Below are 17,971 nucleotides of genomic sequence, written 5' to 3'. Positions count from 1 at the left end.
ACTAACCAGGCAATCGAAAGAACGATTGTTATGGGCAAATCTTAAAATCATTCTGAGTTTTGTGAAAGCAAATTGATCAAAATGCTGAATATGAAAGAAAAAATCAGTTATGTCTCACTAGAGATAACTAAACTCGTCGTTAATGCGACGAAACGAGAGGAAATCAAAAAACGGGTAAAATTCAAAAAATTTAGATAATTCATGACAACAAGGAGTGCTAAAAAGCGTTCAGATACAATTTGAGAACGTTTAAAAAAATAAGCTCCAAAATGAAACTTGAAATAAATTTGAACAAGTTAAAACACAATAAGAGCAACCACAAAGGTCATTAAAATCTTCAGATTATTGAAAATTATTTAAAATCTTGAATTGAATATCATTTGAAAGGCAATAGGACCATCAGTTTTTAAGATTAAGGAAGAAGACAGCAAGTAGAACAAAAAAATCAAAACCAAATTATTTACAGCAAGCATTAAATAAGTTTCTTAATACTTCATTTAAATACCAGTGGGACTTGCCATTGCTGAGGGCATGTGGCAACACAACTAAAACAACAACAAAAAGGGCAAAATTTTCTAAATGCTTTTCAACATACTTTTCGAAGTACTTTTCTAAAAGGCATAATGAAAAGAAATGAGAAAAATGTTGAAAAGTTTAAATTGTTTTATATCTTATTAGAAAGCCAATGGGACTGAGCGATCAGACAAATAAATAAATAACAAAAAAATACATAGTGATGAAGCTAAAAAACCAAAAGCTATCAAATGCAAAAAAAAGAAATGGCCTTTTAGGCCCCATTAAATAACTAGACCAACCTCTAATAGTTGATGTTATGTGATCAGACACTAAAAATAAACAAAAACTCCGGCCAACTTGTACTATTCACTATTATACCTTGGAGACGAATAGTCAAAAAAAGTCACAGACCATTGGCAACCCATTGATCTTTGATATTAGTTTGGAAAAATACAAGCTGTGGACTACTCTTTTTTTTTCTTCTTCAAATTCAAAAACTCTTTAGCTCTGTTTGAGTTCTCATTGGCATAAAAAACTCAAAAAATGATCAGAAAACAGAAACACAAAGATCACAATGCAATAGGAATCCTTTGGATGGCAAAATTTTCAGGAAAGGCTCTTAATAGCAATCCAAATATTTATTATATAGTAATAATGAGATGGTCATGCAGAATTATTTTGAAAAATAGCATCTGAAAGTAACCAAATAACTTCAAACTAACTACCCGAATACAAAAATCTATGAAAAGGAGTCTTTTTTTTTCTTCAAAAAAATATTCGGCTTATAATTACACAAAAATAGCAATGCGTCATGAGTTGCATGAAGACAATGTCCTCAACAGCCATCAACCAATTTTGCTTCTGATCTCTGTGAGACAACAAAAACGTGAAACACGTAAAAATGATGTTTCGCAAACATCATTTTTAAATAGAGAACTGCCAACATAGAATCTTGCTTCCACTCCACTGACAGACATAAAACAATAAAAACAATAAAACAGTCCACAAAAAGAACAAAATTTTGTAAGTACACGCGATTCCTCGGTCAATAGCATTAACAGGAATCTGAAACTAGTTGTACAGCAAAACATTAGAGGGTTGTTGAAGTTTTTTGTTTTCCCGACAGAAAAATTTAGAATATTAAATTTGTTTTACAGTTTTGTCCTTGAAATTTTTCTTTTATCAGTAATTTATTTCTAAAGTGAGCACATAGTGCGCGTCAACCAAGCGGATTCGGTTAAAGATTAACAAAAAAGTTAGCAACAAAATTTCCTAAGCTATTAAAACAACCAAGTAGTTTTCAACCCCTAAAAAATAAGGTCTCTCAGAAAAAAACAGTGAAATTATTCAATTGGTCAACATTAGAACATCGATGCGACCTGTCAAGATACGAGAAAAAATACAATAAATGGGGTGAGAATTTACAAAATACGATTTTACGAAAAATTTACGAAGGTGTATAGGGTAAAAATAAAACTAATTTGAGCAGCTTATTGTATTTTTCGATCAACAGCATCTCTGCATAACTAGAACTCTGAGTTTATGCTTCAATCAGAAGCATTCAAGAAAAAAATGAGACAAAAAGGAATCGAAAATTTTAAAATGCTAGACGATTAATTAGTCTCTCTCATGAAGAAAATATATTTTGTTCACAAGCAACCATTTCACTACTTCAAAATCATTGTGAAAGAATTTAGAGCGGTAAGATAACTATCTTCGTTGCACTATTTCTCATCTTCGTTGCACTATTTCTCATCTTCGTTGCACTTGTTTTCTCATAGAAATCAAAAAGTCGCAAAAATTGCGAACAGATGATGAGAAACACACAGCAGGACAAGTCCTCAAATTAAGTTCTAAGAAAATAGTTTACAAATTTTTGGGCATACTGACAGTAGATAGAACAATTTGGCGGACAATGTCAAAAATAGAGGCTTTTTAGGTAACTATATAATATAAGTAGCAAAAAAAGTTGTCTCTAGAACATTCTTGTAAAAATGGATGTAAAATAGCCACTCCCTTTGAGTCTAGGAAGATTTGTCCTGCAGTTTTGCCTTCTGTTTTTTTAGGCAATATGGACAAAATGGTCTAAGTAAGAGTTGATTCACTGTGATTTCGCATGATATAAAGCTGCAATTCAGCCCATATTTTAGCCGCAATACTTGGATGAAACAATTCAGCAACCAGTCCGCTTCCATCTGTAAAAGTATAACCAACAACACTATAGTTTACAATTTTACTAGATTTTCACTATTTTAAAAAAATAAAAATGAGAGTTGAAATTATGGAAATTAAGAACAAAAGCAGTTCAGATAAATGTTCACAAACACTCCAAAAACAAAAACCCCATAAAAACACGAAATGCAATAGATCCTCCTTTAAGGTATTTTACACTCGACAGGCTTTCAATTAATTCTAAACATATGTCTTTCGACATCAGATATATTGATCGGCCAAAAGTGACACACAAAAGAAATCCAGCTGAGCTCATGGTTCCTCCCCCACTAAGTTAGTCGGAACTAAAAAAATATAACGGACTTTTTCTGCAGAAGAGCTCATATAATAAATGAAGGACATGGCTATTTTTCAAATTGTTATTTTGATTGATATTTAACCTTGGTTATTTTTGTGATGAAAAGTGACAAATCCCATAGATATTGTTTGAGTTAGAAAACAGCATAGAGGCTGTTTTTGAAGGACGTCTACTTTTTTGGGTATTTTCTCTTTGAACTGGTTTTTGCCATTAATTGAATATTACCTTTGATCAGGCTTTTTCATCATTTCTGTGCTTTTAACCTTGGTTTATAATTTTACAAAAATGCAATTTGTGGTAGGGTAGTATAAGTACATGTACATGTAAACTGATGCAATATGTATATCTGTTGCGGATAAAGGAAATATAAAAATATTGTCATATTTCAACCTACAGTCTTAATGAGTTAGGATTAAATGGTATGGAAGATATAGCACCAAGTAAATTGATGAGAAGTCAGCAAACTATAACTTTTCTAGATCTCTATCAAACTGTGATCGATCTATAGATATGATATACACAATTGATAACCAATAATTTTTTTTCATTAGATACATGATTGGTTCTTTTTCTGTATTAATAAAAAATATTCATGATATATGCAGTAATGTTACTGCAACTATATATTCATACATAAATATTTTTACATAATATGAAAAAGAACAGAATCATAGGAAATCACAGAAAATTTAACTTTTTCCTTATCTTTTTTGATACTTTTATATATATATATATATATATATATATATATATATATATATATATATATATATATATATAATGTTGCATGCAGTAATTTACGAACAGCAAAATTTGAATATCCTTTAAATATTCAAATAATGCATTGTGATTTGATTTATATATGGATAGATATGTAAGTGTACAACTTTTCGTTATAATTGTAAAATTTACATGTTTGAATGAAAAAAAGGAGACATAAATACACAACTTAGTACCTATAAAGTCACCCTCTATCTTGAAATACATGGATAGGTTAGTACACCCGCATACATTTATTCATACGTTTTCAGAGTCAGTACAGTTCCCTTTGCATTGTGGTATCAAAACACAGATAGATAGGGTATAAAGATTGAGTTCACCCTTGGCTATTTCCAATTCTTCCATATATCCATACGTCTATATATCCATACGCATCTATCTATCTATTCCTAAACAGACATACATGTCATGTGTTATGTCCATCTTCTGTCCATGTATGAACATAGAGTGTCTTCCCACTTGTTGTGATACAGTGAATACTGGACTCTTTTAATCCTTTAATCCTACTAATTTGTTCCATCTACCAGTCAAATCTACCATCACCAAAATCAGCCATATGTTCTGTTACCATTCCGATGTGTCTGCTAAATGCCACTGTTTTTGTTATTGATATATTTGACGCCGCCGTGATCTTTTAAAATGTTCCCTGACCGATGGCATCAATTTGACCACTGATTTACTTTTTTTTTATTTCCGTTCGCAGCCGGCAAAAAATACGTGGATCAGACATAATACAGGGTTAGTGTCGGTGTTAGATCAATGGCAGCGTATTTTTGGAAAAAGAGGCACTTTTGTCCAAATTCTCTTATAATTCCATTCTAATATTTATTTGTTGTATTATGATATTCTTAATATTCTAATATTCTTTCGAAAAAAAATGAACTCAAACGTTCCAAAAGTATGTAGAAATGGAAAACCATCAAATTGTTATCAACATTATATAGTTAGATGCAATTAACAGTTCTTCAAAATATAAAAATATTTTGGGTATTTTGACCCGAGAACGTTATACGTTAAAATTTATAAATTTTTATTTAAAAGAAAACAATTGAGGAGCAATTGTTGAAAACAATTTTTGTCGGTGGCCTCTCGTACAAAATACAACATAGTTTAACAAGTGTACTTAGGTGTTAAAATTGATTTGAGGTGCAATACTTTCTTTTCGTTTTTGTTGATTTTCTGTTTTTACAAAAAGCCTTGGTTTATGTAGAGAACAATTTTTTATTTAGTTGTGCTGTTAAATGTTGAAAAAGGTAAACCCAAAACTTTGTGATTTAGTTTTTCATAGGTTCATTTGAGTTTTGAAAACACATGATGATCATCATATAGCAAATCACACTTGCCGACAAAGAAGGACAAACAACCATATTGACTAATTATTGTCCTATTTCCGTTATACCTGCATTTTATAAAATTTTGAGAAAATGCCCCTAATCCAGTTGACGTAACATATCACCAAAACTGAGTGCTGAACAGAAAACAATTCACATTTCGAAGCAAGAAAAAGGCTAGAGACCATGCACTATATCTCACAGAAATAACAATGAAGGAGATGAAAACACTGGAATCTTATTTTCGATCTTGAAAACGCTTTTAAGATCTTTTTGCACATTTTTTTTTCTGCAAAAGGGCTTCCCTTCTTTGGAGTCGACAATAATTTGCTCTTATAATTTTTTTTCTTACAGACAGATTTCAGTGCGTTAAATTTCGTTCCAATTTCTCAGAAAAACTCTTTGTCAACCATGGTGTGACTCGGGACTGAGTTTGAGGACCTCGAACTTTTCTTTTACATTTTAATGACTTCTCAAAGACAGTAAGCGATTACTGTGACGTAGTCCATTTTGTTTTTCATGCCTGTATTTTACAAAAAATTATATCTGATGGAATTGAAGGAATTTTCGACAAACACCGATAGTTAGTTGCTAGAAAATCAAATAAAAATATAAATTGATACTAGAGTTGTTTTATTAGCATGCAAAAAGGAATTAATGGCGGAATTTGTTTACTGAAATCACGTGATATGACGTTATGGGAATTGACCTTTATTTCAAACTGACCTCTGAAACTGATTTAGAAATTAAACTGCTGAACATGGCATAGATATATATTTACTCTTTGTCTTCTGTAAAATCTCACATCTCACCAAAGGCAAAGTTGAAATTACTCAAATGTCAGTCATTCCGTTACAAATTTGATTCAGTGATGTTTTCTTACAAGTTTCCGGCTGAAAATATACAGCGTACAAATCGACAAGTTAATAGGGGCATTAAAGCACAAAATTTGATAACAGTAAAGATCTTTTCCTCAAAAATGATGGTTGGCATTGATGATTTCATTAATACAAAATTCGTAAAATTAGTATCTTTTTCTACAAAAATGCCCTCTACTTGTAAATTGATTTGAACACAAAAGCGAAACAAATTATTTTACGTAAACAAAAACACAAAAATGGCGACAAAATATTTTTGGACTAAAATACCATGCCACTATTACCATTGGTTTTGTCAGTTGTATTTTAAGTCAATTTTTTTTAAAAAGACTTGTGAACATGTACGCCAACTGTGGTCGACTTATTCAACTCACTGAGAAAGTTCGTGAACTCAGGGTTCTAAATTCAAACATGTGCTTAAATGTTGTGCTATTGTAAATGTTGCGCGGCAATCTGAAATCAACAAAACAAATTAAATTTGATTTTCGTTATTGAAAGTTTTATTAATGAATAGAGAGAGCATCTGTGTAGACGCCATTATGTTAGTAACTAGTCAGACAAAATCAAAAACCGACAGAAATGGGTTGAACCAACTATCAAAATTTACGATATCAGAGGCCTTTGTCATTGACAAGGCGCAGTTGCAGTTAAGAGTGTAGAAACGCAGTGCCAAACTTGCAGGCTACTTTCTTCTGCAACATAATTAAATTGAATTTGAATCAAGTGAGATGAATGGTCATTCCCTGCAGAGAAATTTGACAGGTGTGGTCTGTGGTCTAGACGGTACAAATTAAAAGGAGCCATCAGTATTTTTTATCCTATTACCACTCTTTGAGACAGTACGCAGCCTTCTTTCCTTGTCAATGCTGATTAAATTCAACACATTAACTTTTAATTAGTTTCTGACGGACATGTGAGTTATTTGCTTTTTACTTTTCTTTTTTCAGATTCTGTTCATCTCAGTAAGCAGTTTAACGTTCTGTTTTCATAAGCCTCTGTTATGAATTTTATATCTGCGATCCGGGAATTTTGCGTATAAAAAGGGTTAAAACAATTATTTTAAAAAATTAATTTAAACAAAATCTCGACGTTTCAGTTTTTGGTTCTATTTTTTTGTTTTGTTTACATCCAATCTCAAAAATTTGTTTAAGATTCTATGGTTTTCAGTATGTATTGGTTTGTGTATTGGTGAACCTATTCATATAAACTCAAAGCAAATACAAAAAATTACATAAAGGTATCTAGGACGAACAATTCCTAATTTTATGTCATGAAGTATACGTGTCGCAAACCTTAACAAACTCCGTTAAAATTACAAAGAGCCGTTTTTGGTGACGAAGACTTGTCGCCATATCCCACTATGAAAGTCCATTTTTTATGTAATTTATTACGTAATTATGTACGGGTGCCGGCTTGTAATGACTCAGCGAGTGTAACAGTGAATATGAGTGCGCTTTTGTTTGTTTGTGTGTGTGTGATAGAACTAGCGCCATATGCACGATTATCTCGATTAGTTAATATGAGGATCTTTGATACATTTCTTCCAGTGATGAAAAAAAATAGAAACAAGTAGGCTCGTTAATGTGCGTTCGCATATGATGTTCCGACCCGCACTCATCTACATTTTTGACTGAACCCGCACTCATCTACATGCACTCATCTACATTTTTGTCTTTTGATTTACAATTTTGACAAAGAGATAATCAAAAAGAGATGTTTGAGTTAAAAATTCGTTACACAACCAAACAAATAATTGAATGAAATAATGCCATGTCTCATTTCAACGAGACTTGCCATTCAAAAGACTACGAAAAAAAACAACAACAAAAAAACAAAAATTTCACGGCAAAATCTCAATATCTTAATTTAAAAGCGCCTAGTAACAACGTCAAATTACAATCAGGCAAAACCCTAACAACACAAATTTACTTTGTCCTATCTACACAACCGATAAGATTTCTCTTTGATGAGACTAGGTACCAAGTAGACAAGAAAAACAAATAATGAGGCGAAATTCAAAAATCAATCAACATTTTTTAAACCAAATAATTTCAAAAGTCTTAAAAATATATAGCTTTTAATGTAATAATTCTCGATAAATATACTAAGAAGTCACAATGAAACCAATAAGACCTATCTCTGGTTAGACTAAGCCATTGAAAAGGATTAAAGACGCAGAAAAATTCAAAAAATTACGAACAACAGATCACAAACATTGCGAAAAGAAACACAAATTAGTGAAATCATTCAAACCATTAGCTATTATCTGATTTTTTTTTATTTTCTATTTATAATTACTCCACTGAAATTAAACTTAGTGAATAAATAAGTTCATTTGCGCCACATTTGACAATAATTGGCATCTGTTATTACGCAGTTGTGCGAAAGGAAGAGAAAAAGAAACAAAAATACAACACTCACTTTTTATGAAAACGCATATTATCCAAAAAACAAAACATCAGTTACATCATAATATCAGTAAAAAACGTTTTTTTAAAAAAAAACAACGAAATGTATGGCACCTCTAATTGATCAGAATAAGTTACAAGTTACGAAAAGAAAAACAAAATCTGAAAAAAATTGAAAAATCAATAAAAACCCTAAAAATTCATGATACGATAATCTTTAAGTCTACTAACAATAAACTGACTGCTTAGGGCAATATCATTCATTCAATCTTCAATTACAAGTTTATAAGGATCGGCTTGCATTTTATGGTTCCTAAACAATAATAGTAAAATAAAAAAAATTGAGCGAGAAAAGTGTCGAAGCCCTTAAAAAAGGAACTTTTCGGTAAAAACATTTTGTATTCTCTACTAAAATTTTTACGTCAATGACATTGTTTTTTTAACAACTTAACTCCAATAAATCAGCAAACATGAACAAAAAGATTAAGACCATAATATATTTGAGGAAACCCGTTGTATCGACGCCATTAAATTCAATAGCTTTCAGCGAAAACTAATAAATAGCTAAGTTACGCCTCGATAAGACAATAAAGGTGTTCATCACTCATAGGTTATCAATAAGACATTACAATAAGTTATTGACAAGAAAACAACATTAAAAACATGCAAAATCCAGAATTTTAATTAGAAAAGTGCGAGAAGAAAGTGTCGAAGCCAATTAAACCAAAAAATTTTTCTCTGAAAACATTATTTATGATCTATTGAACGTCACTTTTGAGTTAATGCCACTATCCGTATTACGAAAATGCGCCTAGACTCTAAAAAGAACCAAAACTGCGAAAAAAACCAAAAAAAATATGAAAACTCGTGCATCAAAGTCATAACACCAATAGCAAGAAGATAAAATCTCTAGATAGGATAACGTTGTTCAAATTAGCAGAGAAGGGGTACCAGTCATTACTGAAACTGACTCACAGTTCACTAAAAACGAAATTTAGTTTATGATCGGTTAATTTTCAGAAGAAATCTTCGAAAAATTTATTTTTAGAGTTTCAACAGCCTCTAAGTTCAAAAGCTTTCAACGGAGCCCAGTAATTACGCTCCAACGGAGCGTAAGTCTCGGTTGAAAGACGAGATAACTCGTCATGCATAGGTAATCAACTAGACATTACAATAACCCTTATGACTATGGAAACAAAAACACATACAGGCAAAAACCGAAAATTCATTAGACAAGTGCGAGAAGAAAGTGTCGAAGCCATCCAAACCGTAACTTTTTCTCAGAAAATTTTTTCCATGATCCATTGAACGTCTTCTCCAAGCGAATGGGAGTTATCAATCTCAGGATAATGTCATAAGATTTTAAGGGGAACCAATAATGGGAAAAGATACAATTTTTTTTAATTTTTGAAATCTTAGGGCATTGAAGTCATATAACAAGTAAGTAGAAAACAACACCGCGAACCATAATAATTTCCGTTGCAGTAGGAAGAAATGGGGACCTTACATTAATGAGAATGACTTAAAATTTACGGAAATAAGTATATCTTCGCTTATATTAAACAAAATTTCTCGAAAAATCGTTATTAAAGTAGTAACATCCATTAGCTGTCCACTGAAAGCTCTAGATAGGTTCACTTAATGCTCATTACGAAATCTATTGAACTTTTAATCGACGAGATTATGCCATTGGATTTCAAAAATTTATTAACACCTCAAAGAGTAAATCAGAATTTCAATTAAAATTACGAAGAGTCAAAAAAAAACACGAGCGATATCTTGAAGACGAATTTGTTGTTCATTGGGTTTCATTTGACTGTAAATACGGTTTGCCACTAACAGAACCGAGATATGAAAAGTGTTTAGTATCTAGGTGACAAAAGAAAACAAAAAAATGAAAAAAATGAGAAAATTGAAAAAAGAGCTTTCAAATAGAATTCGAATTTTTTGATAGTAAAATTCCGTATGAGACCAAAACTAGTCTTTTTCGCCTTCTGTCTTTTAGGAACACAAAATTGATTTATTTTGTTGCGTGAAATGTAATTTTGAATTATTATTCGTAGAAAACAAAACCGCGAACCATAATAATTTCCGTTGCAGTAGAAAGAAATGGGGACCTTACATTACTGAGAATGACTTAAAATTTACGGAAATAAGTATATGTTCGCTTACATTAAACAAAATTTCTCGAAAAATCGTTTATAAAGTCGTAACATCCATTAGCTGTCCACTGAAAGCTCTAGATGGGTTCACTTAATGCTCATTACGAAACCTATTGAACTTTTAATCGACGAGATTATGCCATTGGATTTCAAAAATTTATTAACACCTCAAAGAGTAAATCAGAATTTCAATTAAAATTACGAAAACTCAGAGTCGAAAAAAAACACGAGCGATATCTTGAAGACGAATTTGTTGTTCATTGGGTTTCATTTCACTGTAAATACGGTTTGCCACTAACGGAACCGAGATATGAAAAGTGTTTAGTCTCTAGGTGACAAAAGAAAACAAAAAAATGAAAAAATGAGAAAATTAAAAAAAGAGCTTTCAAATAGAATTCGAATTTTTTGATAGTAAAATTCCGTATGAGACCAAAACTAGTCTTTTTCGCCATCTGTCTTTTAGGAACACAAAATTGATTTATTTTGTTGCGTGAAATGTAATTTTGAATTAATATTTTAATAAAAAAGATCTTAATTTGATGAAAAATTAAACTAAAAGTGAACATAAGTCAACCAAATATCCCGTGTTCACACAAAACTTCAATCCTCAATATCTCCTCGAAAAAATACAAAATTAAGTCCGGGTGTCATAGGCTTTCAGTACTGAATCGTTATATCCCAATAGTATATTGACGATTTAGTCCTGTTTCAGTGCAACCTAAGGGTACCTTTTGTTCAGAGGTTATGTTCAGTTAAAACCCAGATACTTTTTTTTTCAAAATTGGCTGGACATGATGTTTTGTTTTTTTTGTTCAAAATTTTCATAGAAATTTTGGAAAAGAAATGAAAATTTTGAATAAAATTTTGAAAATTTGTATGATGCACCGGGGGCATGACTGACAAGAAAACCAACAGATGGTATTGGGATCTTTTCAGTTTGTGTCTCTCCACCAGCTTAGTGAGTGCTTTTTAATTGCAGCCCCCAAGAATACATGCGTTATTGGTACATAAGGATTTACCATGTAATAACACGTATTGGCATACCTTTTTTAAACCTTGTTTTCTCTAGTTCCCAATTGGTGATCAATTTTCATGCATTTCAGCCTAAAATCAGATAAAAATTCATAATATTTGCTGAAAAAATAGAATTCGGGTTTTTTATGTCCCTAATTCCTGCGTGAGCTCAGAACAGTGCTCTAAATTTTATGAAATGGCTATGAAATGGCTCTGAATTTTATGAAGTATGCCATGATCAGAACTCTGGCCATGGTAAAAATAATTACAAAATTACTATGATTCAGTACTGATCTTTAATGACGCTCAGTTCCGGGTGAGTGACCACCCCCTCCCCCCCCCCCCCCTCGCCCAGCCTCCCTCATATGTTGAGTCATCGTCAATCACGTAAACTAATCACTGCACTTTCATTCAAACCAAGTGCGGTCAAATCTTCGTCATTGGTTTCCCTTTTATCAACATACTACTAATCTGAACCAATTCTTGTTAGCTATTAGAGGGTGTTTGTGGAATATTAGGTTGGATTAGACTGCCTAGAACAGATTGCCGGATTATAACTTCACTTCCAACTTGTCAATTCTCTAAAACATGCAACACTCTTTTGCAGTAATCTCTGCTTTAAATTGGATTAAGTGTTCATTTTAACACTGTTATTAACAGATTGCCTCAAATGTATTCATTATTAGAAATTTATTACTTGTTAGTTCTATTTAGTTTATCAGTTCAGATTCTTGAAGTTCACGATTAAGGCATGAACTCGGCAAATGAAAGGAATTGGTATAGCCTGAACACCTTACCGAAGCTTTTTTTGACAATATAGCATGTATAAGGCCGATCGGGTTTACTCTTACTTTTACATAATTCCATTTTATCTAATAAGATCTTATAAATTGCTTACAAAGTATGGCTTATTTGTAAGAACTTACAATTTGGAGGTTAAACTTATAAGAAATTGTTGGCAAAAAAAAATATGAGACTAATATATGTATCACCTTATAAAAACTCGTAAGAATCTTCTGCGATCTTTGAAAATTATCCACCGTGTCTCGACCCCGGATTTGTTTTAATTACTGTTTTTTTTCATTCATTGCCTCTCGTCAAAAGCAGCAATTCATTCGCATTCCTCTTGAGGTTATGGGGCAGCGTATTATTATAAGTTTTAGCTGTTCATTTTTATTCGGCATGAATACCACACATTCATTCACCAACAGAAGGTGAGATAAAATTCTGCAATTGCGGGTGCGTATCTCTGGCCTCAAAAACCGTCATGAAAATCAGCATAAACCCAGTTTGAATAAAATTTTCCGAGTTATAAGTTTAGCTATAGAAATTTTTTGCCATTTCAATAAATTCTTGAAATGCGTAAAAATTGTCTCCAAAGTCATCGTTTAAAAAGGATTGATTTGAAATTGAATTGTGTTTTGAGAAAAACAAATGAAATTTTTCTTCGCAAGAATTCAAAAAGAGTTTTTACCTTACCTATTTTATTCACTCTCAAAATCATACAGTAATTCTGCTATTACATCTTGATTGTAACAAGGAGGCTCGGTAATGTGCGATCGCACATAAAGTTCCGACCCCGCTCATTAACAATTTTGGCATAATTCTCTACCAAATGAGGAACAGATAGAAAAAAGCCAAAAATTGAATTAAATTTCAAAAAAGATTTGTATATGAACGAAAAGATAACCTCCTAAGCAAATAAATCTGTGGAGTAAAAAAACTGATGCATTAGATTGATGAGATATGCCAATATTAAGAAAGCGGGTCAAGACGAACAGCAAAGTTAAACAAGAACAACAACAACAACAACAACAACAACAGCAACAACAACAACAACAACAACAACAACAACAACAACAGCAACAACAACAACAACAACAAACTTTAATTACATCAAAAACCTTGTCCGTTTTAAAAACAAAACTTAATAGCAAAGTCAAAATAGTGTCAGATGAAACTGGAACTGAACAAAAAAACTTGTAAAAGATATGGCACCAGTCAATAATAAGGCTTGGTATCAAATAGACAATAAAGAACAAAAGCTGTTAAAACAGTTGAAAACAAGTTGAAAAATACGCTCATTTTTTTTTAAAAAAATAATTAATTTCAAAGTAATGAAAACAATTGGAAATCAAGTAAACGGTCCAATAGGTTTAAAATTTCCAATGCTTTTACATACGGGAATTAAGAATTGTCGGTATTCAATTCTTAATGCGGTTACAAAATAACAACAAATAGAGAACAAACAAAAAATCAGTTAAAACTTGCCAGAAAATTTTTTCGAAGCCGTAAAGCCATACTTTGGCCCTCAAAATATGTTTGATTGCAGTCTCGGCAAACACCAAAGAAGTATTCTGTGACCTCTAAATAATGAAACTAGGTAACAAGTAGACAAAAAGAAAAAGGCAAAATTAAGTAACAGTTGTTTTTTTCAAAAAAAAAAAATTGTTTCCAAGGAGATCAAAGCCAGTAATTACAAAAAAAAGTTAAATAGGTTCATTTTTTCTTCCATGGGAAACCCTTGAGACCTGCAATTATCTAGAATATGTTTTAGGCCTAAAAAAAGAACGTCAAAAACGACTTAGATTAAAAATTAATTTATTTTGTTGTGGAAAACCCGTGTCGAAGCCAGTAAAGTCATAACGAATTTTTGAAAATCCCTAAATTTGGTGACACCAATCCCCTTTGACACCTTCCCTTGATAACAAAACTGTCATATATGGCCTGTAGTTAACAAGACTAGTAAACAAACGGAAAAAATAAACAAAATTGTGAAGTTAAACCGTTTTGTGAAGTTTTAAACCGTTTTAAATTGTGAAGTTTTATTTGGAAAACAATTGTTTTCAGGGTCAAGAAAGCCATCAGTTATCTGCTATTATCCAAATATCTGCTCATCAATTCTGCCCTGAATACCAATGAAACCGTGTTATTGTACAGGAAATTAACCCTTACCGTGTTATTGTACGACTAAAAGACGAAGTAAAAAGATAAAAAAAATTCTTTGACATTCTTCAAGAAAGTAATGTCGAAGCCGTTAAAACCATAATCTACATCTTCAAGGATTTTAGAGGTTAAACTTATAAGAAATTGTTGGCAAAAAAATATGAGACTAATATATGTATCACCTTATAAAAACTCGTAAGAATCTTCTGCGATCTTTGAAAATTAACCACCGTGTCTCGACCCCGGATTTGTTTTAATTACTGTTTTTTTTTCATTCATTGCCTCTTGTCTAAAGCAGCAATTCATTCGCATTCCTCTTGAGGTTATGGGGCAGCGTATTATTATGTTTTAGCTGTTCATTTTTATTCGGCATGAATACCACACATTCATTCACCAACAGAAGGTGAGATAAAATTCTGCAATTGCGGGTGCGTATCTGGCCTCAAAAACCATCATGAAAATTAGCATAAACCCAGTTTGAATAAAATTTTCCGAGTTATAAGTTTAGCTATAGAAATTTTTTGCCATTTCAATAAATTCTTGAAATGCGTAAAAATTGTCTCCAAAGTCATCGTTTAAAAAGGATTGATTTGAAATTGAAATGTGTTTTGAGAAAAACAAATGAAATTTTTCTTCGCAAGAATTCAAAAAGAGTTTTTACCTTACCTATTTTATTCACTCTCAAAATCATACAGTAATTCTGCTATTACATCTTGATTGTAACAAGGAGGCTCGGTAATGTGCGATCGCACATAAAGTTCCGACCCCGCTCATTAACAATTTTTGGCATAATTCTCTACCAAATGAGGAACAGATAGAAAAAAGCCAAAAATTGAATTAAATCTCAAAAAAGATTTGTATATGAACGAAAAGATAACCTCCTAAGCAAATAACTCTGTGGAGTAAAAAAACTGATGCATTAGATTGATGAGATATGCCAATATTAAGAAAGCGGGTCAAGACGAACAGCAAAGTTAAACAAGAACAACAACATCAACAACAACAACAACAACAACAACAACAACAGCAACAACAACAACAACAACAACAACAAACTTTAATTACATCAAAAACCTTGTCCGTTTTAAAAACAAAACTTAATAGCAAAGTCAATAGTGTCAGATGAAACTGGAACTGAACAAAAAAACTTGTAAATGATATGGCACCAGTCAATAATAAGGCTTGGTATCAAATAGACAATAAAGAACAAAAGCTGTTAAAACAGTTGAAAACAAGTTGAAAAATACGCTCATTTTTTTAAAAAAAATAATTAATTTCAAAGTAATGAAAACAATTGGAAATTAAGTAAACGGTCCCATAGGTTTAAAATTTCCAATGCTTTTATATACGGGAATTAGGAATTGTTTGTATTCAATTCTTAATGCGGTTACAAAATAACAACAAATAGAGAACAAACAAAAAATCAGTTAAAACTTGCCAGAAAATTTTTTCGAAGCCGTAAAGCCATACTTTGGCCCTCAAAATATGTTTGATTGCAGTCTCGACAAACACCAAAGAAGTATTCTGTGACCTCTAAATAATGAAACTAGGTAACAAGTAGACAAAAAGAAAAAGGCAAAATTAAGTAACAGTTGTTTTTTTCAAAAAAAATTTTTTCCAAGGAGATCAAAGCCATTAATTGCAAAAAGAAAAAGTTAAATAGGTTCGTTTTTTCTTCCATGGGAAACCCTTGAGACCTGCACTTATCTAGAATATGTTTTAGGCCTAAAAAAAGAACGTCAAAAGAGACTTAGATCAAAAATTAGTTTTCTTTTTTTTGTGGAAAACCTGTGTCGAAGCCAGTAAAGTCATAACGAATTTTTGAAAATCCCTAAATTTTGTGACACCAATCCCTTTTGACACCTTCTCTTGACAACAAAAATGTCATATATGGCCTTTAATTAACAACACTAGTTAACAAACGGAAAAAATGAACAAAATTGTGAAGTTAAACCGTTTTGTGAAGTTTTAAACCGTTTTAAATTGTGAAGTTTTATTTGGAAAACAATTGTTTTCAGGGTCATGAAAGCCATCAGTTATCTGCTATTATCCAAATATCTGCTCATCATTTTTGCCCTGAACACCAATGAAACCGTGTTATTGCACAGGAAATTAACCCTAACCGTGTTATTGTACGACTAAAAGACGAAGTAAAAAGATAAAAAAATTCTTTGAAATTCTTCAAGAAAGTAGTGTCGAAGCCGTTAAAAACATAATCTACATCTTCAAGGATCATAATAATATAAATTGTGCTCTATTTTGAACGCCAATAAAGTGATCTATGAACTGTCAATAGCGTGATAGTATGACGAATTTATAAAATGTGAAAAATGGGCAAATACCTAAAATCAAAATAAAACTTTAAATCTAGTAGTATCAAAGCAAGAAACCATAACTTAAGGCGCAAAACCGCAATAATGATTGAATTTAAACTCAGTAGAAAGAGGAAGCATTCTTTCATTGCTGACACTAATCTACAAGTTGACCAAATTAAGTGAAAATTGGAGGCAAAGTTCAATAAGCCATTATTTATTTAAAAAACAAGTTTTTTTAAAAGTCAAAACGACCAAAAGCTGTCAAGTAATAAACTAGACAAACTAATTTGGAGCTAATTACGAAGTCAAATAGACCTATCAATAGTGAGCTTTGATTTGAAATTTTCTTTTATTTAAATAATATAAAAAAAGATCGAATTTTTTTTTATAAAAAGACCGACTGATTAAAATCCGAATTGTAACAGTCCACGATTGGTATAAAAAATAGTCCTGCTAATGTTGTTTATCAATTAAGAACACTTAATTTTTCGAGTGTTTTAGATATAGATATTTTGTTAGTTAAAAAATTAAAAATAAATGCCACGTTTTTGATAATCACCGAGTAAAGTTAGCGAAATACGGCAAAGTTTCAATTGCGGAGCATTCCCAACCGAATTTGAAATCGAAATGGCCCCCTTTTGTGTCTACAAAGAATGTGTTGGTGGTGTTTGGGTGGGTACTTCCTGCAAATTTAATCAAATTGGACTAAAGAAACTTATTTCGTGCTGTTTTTGATGAAGAACTCTGAATTTTGAAACATTTAGCCAGATTTGTTGACAAAAAAAAAGAAATAGCCTAGAATATTTTTTTGTCTTTAGAAATAAAATCAATAAACATTTTTTAAAAAATTTTAACAAATTTTAGCAAAATTGGCGAAATTGTAGTCGAAAATTGGCAAAAATTCCGGAAAATGTGAATAAAATCAACGGAATTCACTCTATTTTCTCAAAAGTTTACACCTCGATAACTCCCTGTAAGAAGCGAAAATCAAAAAAATTCTTTTTAATTTCATATTCTATGCTGGACAAGCTTTCTAATGATACCAGTCTCAACTCTCTACGGTGAATATATCGATCGGCCAAAACTGACTG

The 17,971-nt window shown here is 31.5% G+C and overlaps 1 protein-coding gene across 4 annotated transcripts in view; it reads left to right on the top strand.

The window, feature by feature from the left end:
- Positions 1–17,971, top strand: part of LOC142343220 (uncharacterized) — a 61,426-nt gene that overhangs the window by 15,339 nt on the left and 28,116 nt on the right. Inside the window, exon 1 of one of the 4 annotated variants that reach the window (XM_075394983.1) lies at positions 6,082–6,948. The exons of 2 other annotated variants lie outside the window; for them this stretch is intronic. The gene's annotated coding sequence lies outside the window, so the exon portion shown is untranslated. Of the gene's footprint in view, positions 1–6,081; positions 6,949–14,880; positions 14,969–17,971 lie in introns of those variants that run through there. One more of the 4 variants, XM_075394982.1, reaches the window with a different exon arrangement.

The sequence above is a fragment of the Convolutriloba macropyga genome, chromosome 7 (genome assembly GCF_964194025.1).
Source record: "Convolutriloba macropyga chromosome 7, txConMacr16.3, whole genome shotgun sequence".
Taxonomy (NCBI): Eukaryota; Metazoa; Xenacoelomorpha; order Acoela; family Convolutidae; genus Convolutriloba; species Convolutriloba macropyga.
The sequence above is the reverse complement of the archived record's forward strand: the minus strand, read 5'-3'. Positions and strand labels throughout refer to the sequence as shown.